This window comes from Salmo salar, chromosome 09, assembly GCF_965601325.2.
Source record: "Salmo salar chromosome 09, fSalSal1, whole genome shotgun sequence".
NCBI lineage: Eukaryota > Metazoa > Chordata > Actinopteri > Salmoniformes > Salmonidae > Salmo > Salmo salar.
This window is the reverse complement of record NC_138299.1, coordinates 120,054,433-120,073,057: the sequence shown is the minus strand read 5'-3', so window position 1 is coordinate 120,073,057 and position 18,625 is coordinate 120,054,433. Positions and strand designations below refer to the sequence as shown.

Sequence of the window (18,625 nt, the reverse complement as noted above, 5' to 3'; positions counted from 1 at the left end):
ATATCAAAAACCAGCTTTTTACATTAGCATGTGACGTTCAGATCTAGCATACCCCCCGCAAACTTCCGGGGAATTTACTAACAATTTACTAAATTACTCACGATAAACGTTCACAAAAAACATAACAATTATTTTAAGAATTATAGATACAGAACTCCTTTGTGCAATCGAGGTGTCCGATTTTAAAATAGCTTTTCGGTGAAAGCACATTTTGCAATATTCTCAGTAGATAGCCCAGCCATCACGACTAGCCATTTAGACACCCACCAAGTTTAGCCCTGACCAAAGTCAGATTTACTATTACAAAAGTTTGATTACCTTTGTTGTCTTCGTCAGAATGCATTCCAAGGACTGCTACTTCAATAACAAATGTTGGTTTGGTCCAAAATAATCCATCGTTATATTCAAATAGCGGCGTTTTGTTCGTGCGTTCCAGACACTATCCCAAATGGTAAATCAGGGTTACGAGCATGGCGCAATTCGTGACAAAAAAATTCTAAATATTCCATTACCGTACTTCGAAGCATGTCAACCGCAGTTTAAAATCCATTCTTATGCCATTTTTCTCGTAAAAAAGCGATAATATTCCGACCGGGAATCTCCGTTTAGGTAAACAGAGGAAAGAAAACAAAGCATTCGGTCGACGCGGGCACGCGCCTGAGTCTCACAGTACTGTAACCAGCCACTACCCAAACGCGCTACTTTTTTTCAGCCAGAGCCTGCAAAGCCAGGATTCAGCTTTTTGCCGCCTTCTGAGAGCCTATGGCAGCCGTAGGAAGTGTCACGTAACAGCAGAGATCCTTTGTAATGGATAGAGATGGCAAAGAAGGCCAAGAAATGGTCAGACAGGGTACTTCCTGTACAGAATCTTCTCAGGTTTTGACCTGCCATTTGAGTTCTGTTATACTCACAGACACCATTCAAACAGTTTTAGAAACTTTGGAGTGTTTTCTATCCAAAGCCAATAATTATATGCATATTCTAGTTACTGGGCAGGAGTAGTAACCAGATTAAATCGGGTACGTTTTTTATCCAGCCGTGTCAATACTGCCCCCTAGCCCTAACAGGCTAAATAGGCCTTGGTTTGGGAATGTTGAAAAACTTTTTTTCTGAGGGCTCTTTTTTACGTTGGAGGCAGCGGATGTTACTGTAAATTCCACCCACTCTTTTACTCGTTTCATCCCTCCAGTCTTTTCCGGGCTCAAACTCCCAACCTTCTTTCAGGTTATATAGCCCAGCTTTGAATTTTGCTTGACAAGCCAGGTGTTATAAGTTTGCTTGGCTTTGAACTGATCCTCCGTCCAAATTGCACCTGCTCCGGGCACTTTGTCGGTGGATGCACTGCCCTCGCTCCCCGTCCACCTCTCCCGCCGATTCTGACTCGCTAGTAGGTCTACTAACTAGTGGCTAAGCAGCACTGCTAACTAAGGCATCGCCATCAGGAGCAGTTTGCTTCTCACTCCTCTCATCTGGCAGTGACAGTTCTCTGGCTCATTTAGGGTTCAATTCATCATATTTTTTCAGGATTTTTGGACTTCAAACTTCAAAGTTGATTGCCTTTTCTTAATCATTTTTGATTTGGCTGTCCCTCAGTTTCAAAGTCAGACGACTAGCCAAGGCTACGTGATGTGATTATGTAGGGATCTCTTCATTAGCACTGCCAAGACCTGTTTCAAGATCAGTTACTTACCTCGCCAGCCTGCCCATGACCTATATGTACAAATAAGAGAGCAGCTCTAAAATCAGTGATGAAGGATTAGGATGATTGCACAGAAGGACGACCACGCTTTTACATGATGACTTTTCTGGGAGGAGGGAGAAATAACTCGGAGGCAACTTGATTTAACTCTGATCTCTTTAAAAAAATAATTACAGTGCAAACAGTGAACAAACTGTATAAATAATGCTGTGTGAGTTACCGGAGTCGGGCAAATAGGTGCCGGAACAAACAAGGTCAAATCTGAGAGGGCTCAAATTAAGCACAGCAGCGTTCCTATCGTAGTAAGTGCCTTATTTCATTATTATAGTTTCTGTATATCGTGTTGTCATTTCTACTGTAGGACACCGTATGGAGCACAATGTATTTACTGTTTATTCACATTGTCAAGTACCGGTGACAATTCATGCGTTCTGATTTTTGCATAGATTGTAATGGACGCATACACTACATAACCAAAAGTATGTGGACATCTCACATCTCAGTATGTGAACATCGCATTCCAAAATCATGGGTAGTAATAAGGAGTTGGACCCCCCTTTGCTGCTATAAACAGCCTCCGCTCTTCTATGAAGGCTTTCCACTAGATGTTGGAACATTGCTGCGGAGACTGATGTTGGGCGATTAGGCCTGGCTCGCAGCCCGCGTGTTTGTCTATGGAGATTGCATTGCTGTGTGCTCGATTTTATACACCTGTCAGCAAAGGGTATGGCTGAAATAGCCAAATCTATTAATTTGAAGGGGTGTCCACATGCTTTTGTAATTATAGTAAGTGTTTCTCAATTATGTAGGTCACTGGTGAGCTCACCGGTGATGTGATGAACTGTAAATAGTAATTGCTATTAGCTAATTCATTATGGTTTCTCAGCCGAGAGTTAGCTAAAAATAAAATATGACCGCTTGTGTTAGGTCACTTTCCTCAGCACACCGACTAATGTAGCCTATATTTCCCAGTTTGGATGGGTATTGTGTTATGCTGCTACTTCTGTTAACATCTGAAGATTGCATCCAAAAATAAACTGGTCACATTGAGGACATAACGCTGTAAAGACTGTTTGAAAAAAACTGTGGCCAGCTCAAACACTGATTTAAGGACACACTCATAACTTAAATGATACAATTCATGTATCTTGAATTATACAATTCATGTTCCACATTTGAACTGAAAGTTTTGCAACTGTTTGTACTAATGATTACACCCCAGATCAGCTAAATTGAGGTAAGTGTGTGCACGGCTGTTGTAACTTTAATGAGTTACAGAGTTAATGTTTAAGTTAATTCATTGAGCTGTATCTAAAGATATTTTCTTTACAGTTATTTACATATGTAATTGTATTAGAATTTGTGTGTTGGAGTTTGAGAGAACTACATACATATTTTGTTGTATTGGTTAGTATTGAATTACGCTTTTGACTGCAAGTTCCAGAATGCCTTGCGACAGCAAGTAGAGAGAGATCGCGCCAGTTATGTCCAGTGACAAGTGATTATCCTGACTTTTCGCTAGAACGTACTTTTATTGTTTGTTGAATCTAAAGTTGTTAAATGTAACGTGAACCAATATTATTACTAAAAGAAGCTTTCATTTCAAACCCGACGTCCCGAGTCATTACTTTGAAGATAGTTATTCTATAACGGCGGTATTGAATGTGTGACTGTCGGTCACCTTCATTACTCCAATTTGTCTCTCGACCTGCGGCCCTACATTTTACACTTTTATTTGTAGGTTAGGTTTTCCCAACCTCATGGTGGATATTGGCTGTGGTGACAGTGGTGGAACTAAAATATTATACATGGGGTGGCCAGGGTGTGGTCAAGGCTACTTCAGGGGGTCCACAGACCATGACAGAAAATTAGTGTAACCCTAACCTGGCATCTAAGGAGCATGAATGAATCCTATGATTGCTGATTAGAGGTAGAAGTGATAATTCATTTAACCCAGAGTTCTTCAATGTGGTAGATTGTGTGGTCCAAAAGGGTTACTTCACTAGAATTCTTTAACATACTATGAATAGTTAGTGTCTCTACATCGGAACTGCAGCTCAATCTCTCTCACACACACACACAGTACTGTACTCACTTACTGGAGAGACTTGGGTCACTCTGTTTTCATGAATAAATAATCTGGGTCTATAAGTGTTGAACATCCAAAATATTTTCAGAAAATAAATCTCAAGCACCAAGGAGATAAGATAGCATTTGTGTGCTACATAAATTGCATAGTTTATTTGCAAAAAAGTACATTTACAAAAAAAACAATTTGACATTTTGACATACCAGGTATCAAGCAGAAATGCTCATATATATCATGTTAAACCTCTACAGGATCGGTGTCCCATCCACGGGACGGTTGAGCTAACGTAGGCTAATGCAATTAGGATGAGGTTGTAAGTAACAAGAACATTTCCCAGGACAGACATATCTGATATTGGCAGAAAGCTTAAATTCTTGTTAATCTAACAGCACTGTACAATTTGCAGTAGCTATTAAAGTAGATTAATAACATGCCATTGTTTGAGAGTGCAGAGTTTTGAACTTGAAAAGTTATTAATAAACAAATTAGGCACATTTGCGCAGTCTTTGTAAGGTTCTGCTTTTCTTTTGTTAGTCAACCTTGTTCTGTTTCTTTGTGTTCTGGAACTTAGCCCCGTCTTTCATTTTTGTTAATTGATTTCACCCGTGTTCGTTTCTAACCTGGTTTCATCAGTTCCCTATTTAGTTCAGTTCTTTCTGGTTATGTTTTTGACTGCCTACCTGTGTTTGACCATGATTCCTGCCTTCTGCGAAGGCTTAATAAACATCTTCTGCGCTCTGCGCGTGAATCTACACCTTTTTCTCCCTGAGTATTCATTACAGTCTTGATGCGCCGAATTCAACAGGTGTAGACCTTTAGACCTTACTGTAAAATGCTTACTTACAAGGCCTTAGATGTGGGTATGTAATTTTAGGTGAAAATTGAAAAAAGGGGCAGATCCTTAATAGGTTTTAACTAATAGGTTTAAACTAATAGCAAAGAAAAGTTTTGGAATCGACCTAATCAAGACCAAATTAAATCTGTGTGACATACCCTTTGGATTTATCATTTTAGAATGTCTGTACTAGCTAGTACACAGTGCAGGTTTTAATCATGACCAGAGGGACCGCCTAAGTGCCAAATTATCCTAGATAGATTTAAAACAGCATAATTCTGCGGTTCTGGTGAGAACTGCCTAAATGTTTCACAAACTCATCTATGTTGAGGGAGCGTGCCCTCCTTGACTCAACACTGAGAATTCCAAGGTGACTTAACCTGTTAACAACCATTGTTGTCCTAAGGTGGGTTTTAATCAGTTTTAAAGCTGAGAAGCTTCTCTCGCAAGAAGCAAAGTCAAAATAGCTCAAGGAAGACCTCTTTATAAGGTTCTAGAAACACAACAAAGTCAAGGAGGGGAGACTGTCTGTCCCTTCCACTTTCCTCTCTCCTATCAAGAAGCCGCTTGGTTTGATGAACCTCATGTTTGAGGTCCTCTAAATCTGACTGAAAGGTCTGAGCAAAGGCAAACAGAGGCTCCTCGTTCAAGAATGTTGTACTCTTTGGGTTGAGAGACTGGACCCCTTGCACTCTCTCGCAATTCTTCTTTGAAAAACGCCTCTGCAGCTCAGCTGTGAGACTGTCAAGCACCTGATAAAAGATAGCTCTTTGGAAGCTCTCATCACTTTGGTCACTATTTTTCTGTCCTACAGTGCTCATCAATGAGTCGTGAAGTCTTAAGCTTGTTTTAGGCTGTCTTTCACACACAGTTTGTACACTTATTTTGCAGTGCTCGGCAATCTCTTTCCATAGTTCTCCAAAGTAACCCTCACTTCTGTAGTCCTGTAATGTGTCTGTAAGGGCACCTACTAGATACACAGCCCTTGCTAGGTCAAGAGAGCTTGATCGGAGCATGTCAGAAAGACATTTGGCATCACCAAGCACTTTACAAAGGTAACCAAAAGCCCTGTGAAATGTAAATCTGAGAAAGAAGGCCCCTTGCCTCCACTGATCTATCACCACTATTTTCAAGTGTGATATCCTGTAGCACTCTCAACTTCTGGAAGCCTGTCCCCCAGATTACGGCATGCCATGTATCTGCATGCCCACCTTACATCCATAAGATCCATAAGTCTCTGTAGTTCCCTGGTCTGCTGCTGTGGCTACAGCTCTTTCTGAACTGCAAGCCACTTGAGATGAATGTACGAGCCAGATACAAAGTTAAAGGTTCTGCAGGAGAGCAAAAAAATTAACTGCCTCAGGCATTGATTTTACAGCATCGACAAGAACCAAATTCAAACAATGTGCATTACAGTGCACATAAAATGCAAATCTTGCACTGTTTTTAATCTGTGCAGACACCAGAATGCTTTCCGCTCATGACGGATGTACCGTCATAGCCTTGCCCCACAAGATTATTTCTGTAGTCCAGACCATGTTTTTCAAGGTAATCAATTATCCTTTTTGTGAGGCCTGCTGCATCTAAGCTTTCAGCTGACTGAAAGTGTAAAAAGCTTTCGTGGATGGCCCCGTTGTAACAGTACCTCACAACTAAATACATTTGTTCTTTTTTCTTTAAATCTTTGGTTTTCTTTTACTTTTCTTATTATTTGACTTTGTACCATCTCCAGAACTTCATTCTGGATTTGGTGGCTTGTGTACTTAGCATTGCCACATGCATTCATTTTCTCTATGAGAGGGTCAAAATTAGCCTTGATGACCTCTCTGCGCTATATTTTGAGTGACAGTTAATAGGAGCACATCTGCAATTGTTTTAATTAAAGTACAGTTTTCTCCACTTTCTTTTTTCCGGTACTCATTTATGACATCTAACATTGATGAGTTGCTGTCAATAGCCATTTTATGCTGATTCCAAGCATACATAGCATTGATATGATGCTTTGCCTTCGAATGGAGCTTAAACCCAGAATCTTTAAACAGCGCCTTTTTCCAGTTACAAATACCTAACTGTGATGTGAAACCAGATTCAGGTGTATTGGGTAGAGAAAAATCCCTACCTGTGAAACAATAAGTCGAATCTTGACACACAGAATATTCTGTTGAAAGCCCTTTTCCTAGAACCATGCTGAGTTCTGGGAAATGTTTTCAAACACGGCTGTACAGGACCCTCTTCTCTGGATCTTGAAATGTCTGAAATGCACGTTAAATAAATGTGTCATATCTCTATGGAAATTTATAATTAAGGGATCTACAAAATTAGATACTATCAGCTGCCAACTCAAATGTGTAGTTTAAAGTATAGGCCTGGTCAACCATTGGGTCCTTTTGGAACAGCATATCTTGTGCTTGATGCAGTTGGGAGGGGCTCGGTGACATCTCCTGGCAGCTCTGGCTCACTGTCTTGCTCAGAGCCAGAGGTCTCTGTGTCATCCCTAGATACATTGTTACATTAAAATAACACAAGAACCGTTAGTGTATAACCACAATAAAAATGCCACAGCCATCAAAACAAGAATACACATGAATCAACAACCAACATTTTAAAGTGATGCTTAAATCTGACAAAAATCATCTATTACAAGCCAAAGCTAAATTTACATTTTGAACTGGGCATCTGACTGCGTGGTAGATGCTCTGACCTGGTGGTGGTAGACTGGGTCATTGTGAAGTCTGACCACACTGACTCTGGCTACTCTGACTCTGGGGTCCGGTGGTGTTGCAAGGCCTTGGGTCTGTCTGCAGCTGATCTGCCTGTTTGTGCTTCTTTAAAAATAAGTCTGAAATCTCTCCCTTTCTTTTCATTGACCCTATGCAAAAATAAGAGTCTATGGTTACATCTAAGCATCCAATTACCCACATTTTAGTCCAATCTCAACGACAAATTACCATTATCATAGCTGTACCTTAAAATCAACTACCAGCCTAGTTATATCATGGCTAGCGCTACTCTGCAGTAAGTAACTTAGCTAGCTATAATTTCTTTCACCTTTATGATAGCAAACAGGTTATCTGCAAATTGTGGTCATCTTTTGAGTAACGTTAACAGATTGATAATAACAATAGTTCGATTTTTGTACTTGAACTCAAAATGAACAGAGTTAATGGATTTCCAATTGCTGAACACTGACAGCTGTAGCCTACTAGTCACCCCACATTAGCTAAACATTCGTATACTGTAACTTACAACACTGCACTGTATATGCGTGTACTACTAGCACAGATGTAAACAATGTTAGGCTAAATTGGGATCCTCTCTCTAACCTGATTAACTGTCTGTAAACCTCTTACATCTAGACGTTCCGCTAGCGGAACACCTGCTCCAATATCCAATGATAGGTGTGGCGCGAATTACAAATTCCTCAAAAATACAAAAACTTCCATTTTTCAAACATATGACTATTTCACAGCATTTTAAAGACAAGACTCTCCTTTATCTAACCACACGGTCCGATTTCAAAAAGGTTTTACAGCGAAAGCAAAACATTAGATTATGTCAGCAGAGTACCTAGCCAGAAATAATCAGACACCCATTTTTCAAGCTAGCATATAATGTCACAAAAAACAAAACCACAGCTAAATGCAGCACTAACCTTTGATGATCTTCATCAGATGACAACCCTAGGACATTATGTTATACAATACATGCATGTTTTGTTCAATCAAGTTCATATTTATATCAAAAACCTTACTTACATTAGAAGTTCCCATCCAAGAAGGCTCAAGGTCATTGGCCACAGATAAAATGACTTCAAATCACATTATATGTACAGTAGCTTTGATTGGACTGATGATGTCAACATCATACTCTGAAAATCTTAGCTTGCAGTCCTCATGAATCAAGTCAATCTACTGGAAAATCCTTAAAAAAAATATATATAAAAAATATATATATTTATTTTACCAAGGGGACGGGAATAAACGAGCTCCGACTGGGAAAATACGTTTTGAATGGTCATCCAAATGTAAATCGGCCTCTTTCTAGATCTACGCCCTTAAGATCAACGACGTCATCATTTGACCCTGGTTCCCCCCAACAACATAAATGTATGTTGTGTAGTAAGATGTTAGCGCATGTGCCACACCCTAATAATTTGGTCTATTTACTCCTCTTAATTTCACCTACTGTTCTGACTTGGTGGTGCACACGTAGCCTATAACCTGTTTTAGAGAAATGTATTCATCAATATTGCAAGAGCTTTCATTGTCTGCTTATATTCCCCCTTAACTTATTCTACAGTTCTGACTTGGTGTACAGGGAGAACACTGTAAGAATGGCCCATGTTCTGAATTATGCCACTGTACATTCCAAAAGGGCTAAGCAAATACAGTTGAAGTCAGAAGGTTTACACCTTAGCCAAATACATTTAAACTGTTTTTCACAATTCCTGACATTTAAGCCAAGTAAAAATTCCCTGTTTTAGGTCAGTTAGAATAACAACTTTATTTTATTTCTTTCATCACATTCCCAGTGGGTCAGAATTTAGCCTTAACACAAGCTTCCCATAATAAGTAGGGTGAATTTTGGCCCATTCTTCCTGACAGAGCTGGTGTAACTGAGTCAGGTTTGTAGGCCTCCTTGCTCGCACACGCTTTTTCAGTTCTGCCCACACATTTTCTATGGGATAGAGGTCAGGGCTTTGTGATGGCCACTCCAATACCTTGACTTTGTTGTCCTTAAGCCATTTTTCCACAACTTTGGAAGTATGCTTGGGGTCATTGTCCATTTGGAAGACTGATTTGCGACCAAGCTTTAAACTTCCTGACTGATGTCTTGAGATGTTGCTTCAATATATCCACATAATTTTCTATCCTCATGATGCCATCTATTTTGTGAAGTGCACCAGTCCCTCCTGCAGCAAAGCACCCCCACAACATGATGCTGCCACCCCCGTGCTTCACAGTTGGGACGGTGTTCTTCGGCTTGCAAGCCTCCTATTTTTTCCTCCAAACATAACGATGGTAATTCTGGCCAAACAGTTCTATTTTTGTTTCATCAGACCAAAGGACATTTCTCCAAATAGTATGATCTTTGTCCCCATGTGCAGTTGCAAACTGTAGTCTGGCTTTTTTATGGCGGTTTAGGAGCAGTGGCTTCTTCCTTGCTGAGCTGCCTTTCAGTTTTTTTATTTATTTCACCAGGTAGGCTAGTTGAGAACAAGTTCTCATTTACAACTGCGACCTGGCCAAGATATAGGTTATGTCGATATAGGACTCGTTTTACTGTGGATATAGATACATTTGTAACTGTTTCCTCCAGCAGCTTCACAAGGTTCTTTGCTGTTGTTCTTCGATTGATTTGCACTTTTCGCACCAAAGTACTTTCATCTCTAGGTGACAGAACGCGTCTCCTTCCTGAGCGGTATGACAGCTGCGTGGTCCCATGGTGTTTATACTTGCGTACTATTGTTTGTACAGATGATAGCAGTAACTTCAAGTGTTTGGAAATTGCTCCCAAGGATGAACCAGATTTCTGGAGGTCTACAATTTTTTCTAAGGTCTTGGCTGATTAATTTTGATATTCCCATGATATCAAGCAAAGAGGCACTGAGTTTGAAGGTAGGCCTTGAAATACATCCACAGGTACACTTCCAATTGACTCAAATTATGTCAATTAGCCTATCAAAAGCCATGACATCATTTCCTGGAACTTTCCAAGCTGTTTAAAGGCACAGTCAACTTAGTGTGTGTTAACTTCTGACCCACTGGAATTGTGATACAGTGAATTGTAAGTGAAATAATCTGTCTGTAAAAAGATTGGAGAAAAATTACTTGTCATGCACAAAGTAGATGTCCTAAACGACTTGCCAAAACTATAGTTTGTTAACAAGAAATGTGTGGAGTGGTTGAAAAATGAGTTATAATGACTCCAATCTAAGTGTATGGAAACTTCTGATAACTGTAGTTATATAGACTCCGTCCTTGCTTGCTCATTAATATCTTAATCGAAATTACCGATTGCCTCTTATCTTCGTCGTCCCCTTATATCATAGTTTGTACATCTCAATTGTCATTAGAAACCACAATTGTTTAATAAGCAAGTCAGCCATATCAGCTATGTTTTTTAAAAGGGCAATAAATGAGGCTGGATGAACTGTCTCGCTGCCAGACAAGGCTCCGCTGATATGAATGGATTATGAATGACAGTCATCCAATATGTTGTCATAGAAATAAGGCTAAGCTCATAAAAATAGTCCACCACAATCTTATATGGCACCGACCACCACTGGATTCAACCACAGAGTCAAATTGAAAGTAAATTCAAGTGTGTCACTCACAACTGCACTATTCTCACAGACATACCGCTTGTTTTAATGGCCTCAATATTGAGTAATTGCATCTGTATAAATACAGACTGGCATGCAACTTCCCGGGAACCGTACTATGGGTCACCGCCCACAGTTTGATTGACAGGTTTAGAGACTAACATTGGAGCATTGTTTGTTAATGTTGTGTTTGACCACGTTTCTACCGACTTTAGATCAACGTGTGAAGCCACTATACAGAGTCAAAACATGAGTACATTCAAGTGTTTTTCAGAAAGTCCTTCCCATCTGTGTCAGATGTGTCCTCAGACATGGTACATTTTTCTGTATTCCCAAAAAACAGACGTCAGTCAATAATTCAAATTTACATGGAACATACATTAGTGACATTCCTCAAATAGCAAACAAGAATCAACCAGCTTCCTCCTGGTGTCAGACACCGAGGTCAAGCACAAGTTACACAACTACCACCTCCCAAACAGGTGTCTGGTCTCCTCAGAGACCCCGAATCAGACATACCACCTCTCTTAGATGTCTGGCAGTCTAACTGTCTGAATGCCTCTGACTGGAAAAAGGGAAGTGAAGTACAGAATGGGAGGAGACCCTTAGGCCTTTGGCTGCAGCGGTAGACGCCCTGTTGAAACATGTCTGGGAGTCAGCATTTTGTTTAACTTAAGCAGTGGCTGCCCACAGAATTCTCCAACATCTGGCATTCACATATTGTACACACACACCCTTTGTATCAGCATCCATCCATGTCTCAGACATAAACATACAAAGATATACACCCAGTCTGGTGGTTGGAAAATACTTTCCACAGTTATAGTACACACACACACACACACACACACACACACACACACACACACACACACACACACACACACACACACACACACACACACACACACACACACACACACACACACACACACACACACGCACACACACACACACACACACACACACACACACACTCTGTTGAAGATGAAGTGATCTAATCGTTAGCCCTTTGGCACTCTGAACTGTGCTTGCAGACAGTGATAACCCCACGTCTTCAGGATAAACTGCCTGGCTAGGTTCAACTACCTACAGTTTCCACCCTACAGAGCAACTCACTTGTGTCCGTTGCAGCAGATTTCATCCTTAGGGTTGTATGTCTCCTCTCCACAGCAGTGTTTGCCTGGATTGTTGAGATGAACGTGTGACTCACACACTATGTCACGGGATGGCAGATACAAGTGGCCACCTGGGGAGCACTGGTGCCCAGCCTCCACCCCACGGTGCAACGTCTGGTTACAGCACAGCACCCGTCGTTCCTCTACAGCATAGGGAGTTGTACCGCAGCACTGGGAGAGACACACACCAGTCAGCAGGGTATCAACACACATACAACATGAATAACAGACACATATACAGACAGCTTCATGCCAACACACTGTAGCATGCACATACTCTCTTTTCTAGCATGTGTACTTTGGGTAACCTTCTTACCAGGGGACCTGTGCACACACTCCACCGACAGGGCCGTGATAGAAGAGAGACCCAAAGAGAGCTCTTGTTATCCGTCGTCTGACACACAACAGAGCCGCTTTACCGCTTGGGGCTTACGGAACTAACTGTGCATACAAAACTGACATAATACAGCATATAGTTTATTTAACTGGGTAAGTCAGTTAAGAACAAATTCTTATTTACAATGATCCCTACCAGGGAACAGTGGGTTAACTGCCTTATTCAGGGGCAGAACGACAGATTTCTTTTACCTTAGCTCGGGGATTCAAACCAGCAACCTTTGGGTTACTGGCCCAACACTAACCACGAGGATACCTGCCACCCAAAGTAAAGCAAACACCACTATGAAGAGTCATTCATACTGGCAAATCATGGGACATATTTTCTCCCTGATAGACAGGTAGCACTCTAGGACATTGGCAATGAATATAGGACACTCACTTCCCACTGTGGACAACATGTCATTTCAGCCTTGTCTTATGTCACTTTTAGTTATTTTGACCATTTAAAAAATGCACAGATACATCCCTGTGTTCAGCATTGTCTTCATGCCTTGACCAACAACTAATCAACAGACAGATGGATGATTTAGCTGTTTTACTCGACTTTGAGATGAGAATTAAACCTAACGTAGTGGAGGATGTTCAATGAACTAGGCTTCAGCTGTAGGCCTTAGGTCTGTGGGTTAATGGACAGGTTGTCTCCAAGCACCCTATTGGACAGCTTCCCGGCACAGCAGATCTTGATGTCTGGATTGTAAACCTGAGACAAAGCTAGCACCATGGTAGGGACCTGGACGGAGGGTGGACAGACGGTGATAAGATCAAGATTGGGAAATGATTTGTCTAACCTGGCAGCATATACTGTACATACAGTAAAAGCAGCATCCATACAATAACGTGATGACTGCTGAACAAAACTGGTCGTCTGTTAGAAAATGTACTTTCTTTCAACCAACATATTTTGTACATTACAGCCTTGTAGATAAATGTTCAAAAGAAAAATTAACTACTTTTGGAGTTGCCCAACGCCTACATAATTTCCAGCAGCTGTCAAGACGTTGCAAAACCATGTACTGTTAAGTGTATAACAACATCTGCTAACCAATTTGATGCTCAAGGGGGCTACATTAAAGAGGTTCTGGTTGTTGTAGGGCTGTTGCGGTGACTGAGGTATTCGATTACATTACCGCCACACCAGATCCAGTCATGACTACATCCCCTTGACCGTTGAGTCACGGTAATCTCCTATTAATTCTGTACATGAATGGCGCCATCTCGCTAACGTCACAGCCCGGCTCTCAGATGGTGTCAAACAATGGAGTCCACACGTTGGCAGTTGAGTAACAAAAATATTCATTAAATAACTAAAAGTATCAAACTACAAAGGAAAACTAAGCTATGTAGTGTGAAAGTAGGCATGCGTGGGGTGTAATGGAGAAGGTAAAATGTGTGTAAGTGTTGAAGGGTGCACATAAAACTTTTTTATTTATTTTTTAAATCAACCAGATCACAAAACGGTGCTTGATGAGGGAGCGTGAGGACTGGGGACCAGGAACCTTTATCTCCTAGTTGATCCCAAACCCAGGTGCAATTTGTCACCTTAACGACCCAATCAGCTCCACCGGTCCCCAATCTGCAAATAAAAGCACAAACAGAGAGAAACAGGTAGGCATAACACTAACAACCATTGATTATGTATTTTGATTTATTCAGGGGTGTCCAATTGAGACCAGTGTCTCATTTGCAATGGTGCCCTGAGGACAAATATTCCATCAACACAACAACAAAATATAAAAACTACAAGACAGCTATAAATACATTACATCAGGTCAATACAACAAGTTATAAGTCATTTGAAACAATTGCACACTTCAGTAAACAAATTCAACAACAGTTTTAAACTGCCCTATCGGCACCAGGGAATACAGGTGTAAATTGCTTTGTATGTATTCCAGAACTGTAGCGGGTTGAAACTAAAAGTGGATTTACCAGACTTTGTGGAGACAAGCAGGACCTCAAGAATTAACCAACCCTGTGAATGGGTTTGGTATATCATATTTAAAATTTCACCAGGGAAGTGAGGTATGTTGGAAGCTTGTGGAGCAGAGCTTTGTAAATATGAACGGAGTAATGAAGTGATCTAAGGGACTTTAGTCCAGCCGACCTTCTGACGCAGTGATGAGTATTAAAACTGTCACCTGTAATAAAGTGAAGGGAAATATGGTAGACAGCATCCAATGGTATCAGAGAAGTGGCTGCTGCATTCTGGTACATGGTGTCAAGAACTGGCAGGAAAGTTGACTGCACAATTTGCTTCTTGCTGTTCATGGAGAAGCAAGATCTATTTCTAAAAAATACAATTTTAATTCTTAGCTTTTTAACTAACTCATCCTTAAGTTTTTTAAAGGTTAGATCTTTGTCAATCCAAATGCCCAGATATTTTTGGCGGGAACCCGCTCGATGAAAGAGCCATCCAATGAGTGAATATGTAGCCCATCAGACATTTTTCTGTGAATTAGAGAACATATGTTTAGTTTTTCCCGCATTAAGTACAAGTTATAAATCAACAAGGCTTTCTGTAATACAACAAAATCAGGTTGCAGTTCTAATGTACAGTACCAGTCAAAAGTTTGGACACTGTCATGTGTTCTCCCTCTCCGGCCTCTTGGTCACCAGACTGCTCGTTATGGCGCACACCTTTCACCATTGTTACGCGCGTCATTAGACTCACCTGGACTCCATCACTTCCCTGATTACCTTCCCTATGTATGTCACTCCCTTTGGATCCTTCCCCAGGCATCATTGTTTCTGTTTCTTGTCTGTGCGTTGTTCGTGGTTTGGGTTATGTTTTCATTTATTTATTTATTAAACGATTCACTCTCTGAACTTGCTTCCTGACTCCCAGCGCACATGTTACAGACACACCTACTCATTCAAGGGTTTTTCTTTATTTTTACTATTTTATACATTGCAGAATAATATTGAAGACCTCAAAACTATGAAATAACATATGGAATCATGTAGTAACCAAAAAAGTTATAAACAAATATAAATATATTTTACATTTGAGATTCTTCAAATAGCCAACCTTTGCCTTGACAGCTTTGCACACTTGGCATTATCTCAAACAGCTTCATGAGGTAGTCACCTGGAATGCATTTCAATTAACAGGTGTGCCTTCTTAAAAGTTTATTTGTGGAATTTCTTTCCTTCTTAATGCGTTTAATCCAATCAGTTGTTACAAGGTAGGGTACATAGAAGATAGCCCTGTGCCATCTCGTTTGGAGAGGGAAGCTCCAAACGAGATGGCTCTTTCTTGAGGAGCTGGGCAAGGCATTGGTAAGACCTCAAATCCAGAGGAGGCAACATATCCAGAGGACCCCAGCTTCTGCAGCCATCATGAGGAGAATTCAGGAGGAGGATGCTGGTGCCCCGTCGGCCCGAACCACAGAACCAGCACCTCCAATACCGGAAGTAAGTGTGAGAGATGTTGTTGCGTGTGTGTGTCTGACTCTCCTACCTTGGCCTGCTGTAACTATATATGTGAGTGAGTGAGATGTTAGTAAAGTTCCTGAACTAAGTGTTTTCATCATTCTCGATTGCAGCGGTAGCAACAATTAGAAGTGTTGCGATGTGTGTGTGTGGGCCCAAGAAGAACAGGAAGACACAGTACACATACATCAAGTGCAAGAAATACACTTGCAACACACACAGTAAAACTCACGTGGTGTGTAGACCGGACTTAATTTAATCATTTCCATAAAATCCTGTCTGTAAAATTTGTTCTTCCAATTTGTTCAGTTCAAAGCAATAAACATCAATAGTGATGAAAACCTTGTTTCATATATATTTGTTCAAGATAAACATGATTTATTCCACCCATGTCTTGATTATTTTTATAAATAGCGCTTTTATTGATACATGTAATCTAACAGAGGTAAATGGCAAATATTAACCATGTATGCGGTCTATATTACTTGTAACTGATAGTCAAGTCAACATCTAAGTATTAAGTATTTTTACGTAAATTGTTATGGCTGTATTGTTTTAAAAACCCAACTAAAACATGAACACCACACAAGGGTTAAATAGACAATAATAAGGTAGGAAGAATTTGATTCCGATTGTTGTAATCTCACTTTCCCTTCTGAACTGTCTTTGCTTAGTAATTAGTAGTAAAACATTACAGAGCTCTATAAATCACACAGCCAGTATGATGCCACAGAAGGCTGTATTGTTTATAGTAATGATGACTCAACTCATTTCACCAACTTATCATCTAGATTGCACAGATATCCAGATACACGCAGAAACCTTTTTGAGATTCTAAACCAAAATCCACTGCTTTCCTGGTTGAGATTTGTTTTCAGTAGGCATATCAGGTAGATAACTCAGTAATCACTACCCCACAGAGGTCAATGAAAGGAGAAAAAAAACTTGCTCCCATCAAAGAAAAGCCTTGTCTGAACCAATGAGTCTCCTTGGTGATGGATAAACTTCAGATCAATTGGCAACTGTATCGGGACTCTAGAGTAACTCCCTGGCTATTTGAATACATTGTTCAAATCTGAGTTTGTGTGTTGTAGTGTATCAGGACAACTTCAACTATAATGAATACATGCTCTATTGGTCTTCACTTGATAAGGAAAGGGTTGCATATAGCTCAGGTTAATGTATGTAGCCTTCCTAACAAAATACATTAGGTTTTTATCTTGGTCAACATAAATAATATTCATATTTTAGCTTTAACCTAAACTCATTTGGATGTGTCTGTTAATGATGGGTAAATTAACATTCATGTATATACACTGCTCAAAAAAATAAAGGGAACACTTAAACAACACAATGTAACTCCAAGTCAATCACACTTCTGTGAAATCAAACTGTCCACTTAGGAAGTAACACTGATTGACAATACATTTCACATGCTGTTGTGCTAATGGAATAGACAACAGGTGGAAATTATAGGCAATTAGCAAGACACCCCCAATAAAGGAGTGGTTCTGCAGGTGGTGACCACAGACCACTTCTCAGTTCCTATGCTTCCTGGCTGATGTTTTGGTCACTTTTGAATGCTGGCGGTGCTTTCACTCTAGTGGTAGCATGAGACGGAGTCTACAACCCACACAAGTGGCTCAGGTACTGCAGCTCATCCAGGATGGCACATCAATGCGAGCTGTGGCAAGAAGGTTTGCTGTGTCTGTCAGCGTAGTGTCCAGAGCATGGAGGCGCTACCAGGAGACAGGCCAGTACATCAGGAGACGTGGAGGAGGCCGTAGGAGGGCAACAACCCAGCAGCAGGACTGCTACCTCCGCCTTTGTGCATGGAGAAGCACTGCCAGAGCCCTGCAAAATGACCTCCATCAGGCCACAAATGTGCATGTGTCTGCTCAAACGGTCAGAAACAGACTCCATGAGGGTGGTATGAGGGCCCGACGTCCACAGGTGGGGGTTGTGCTTACAGCCCAACACCGTGCAGGACGTTTGGCATTTGCCAGAGAACACCAAGATTGGCAAATTCGCCACTGGCGCCCTGTGCTCTTCACAGATGAAAGCAGGTTCACACTGAGCACATGTGACAGACGTGACAGAGTCTGGAGACGCCGTGGAGAACGTTCTGCTGCCTGCAACATCCTCCAGCATGACCGGTTTGGCAGTGGGTCAGTCATGGTGTGGGGTGCATTTCTTTGGGGGGCCGCACAGCCCTCCATGTGCTCGCCAGAGGTAGCCTGACTGCCATTAGGTACCGAGATAAGATCCTCAAACCCCTTGTGAGACCATATGCTGGTGCGGTTGGCCCTGGGTTCCTCCTAATGCAAGACAATGCTAGACCTCATGTGGCTGGAGTGTGTCAGCAGTTCCTGCAAGAGGAAGGCATTGATGCTATGGACTGGCCCGCCCGTTCCCCAGACCTGAATCCAATTGAGCACATCTGGGACATCATGTCTCGCTCCATCCACCAACGCCACGTTGCACCACAGACTGTCCAGGAGTTGGCGGATGCTTTAGTCCAGGTCTGGGAGGAGATCCCTCAGGAGACCATCCGCCACCTCATCAGGAGCATGCCCAGGCATTGTAGGGAGGTCATACAGGCACGTGGAGGCCACACACACACTACTGAGCCTCATTTTGACTTGTTTTAAGGACATTACATCAAAGT

General features: G+C 41.2%; 1 long non-coding RNA gene across 1 annotated transcript; it reads right to left on the bottom strand.

The window, feature by feature from the left end:
• Positions 1 to 13,590: 13,590 nt before the first annotated feature.
• On the bottom strand, positions 13,591 to 15,206 carry LOC106612390 (uncharacterized). The gene is made up of 3 exons (XR_001330290.3): positions 15,085 to 15,206; positions 14,664 to 14,973; positions 13,591 to 14,098 (listed from the first exon to the last, which is right to left on the bottom strand). It is a non-coding gene; the product is annotated as an uncharacterized LOC106612390 (long non-coding RNA).
• Positions 15,207 to 18,625: the final 3,419 nt, after the last annotated feature.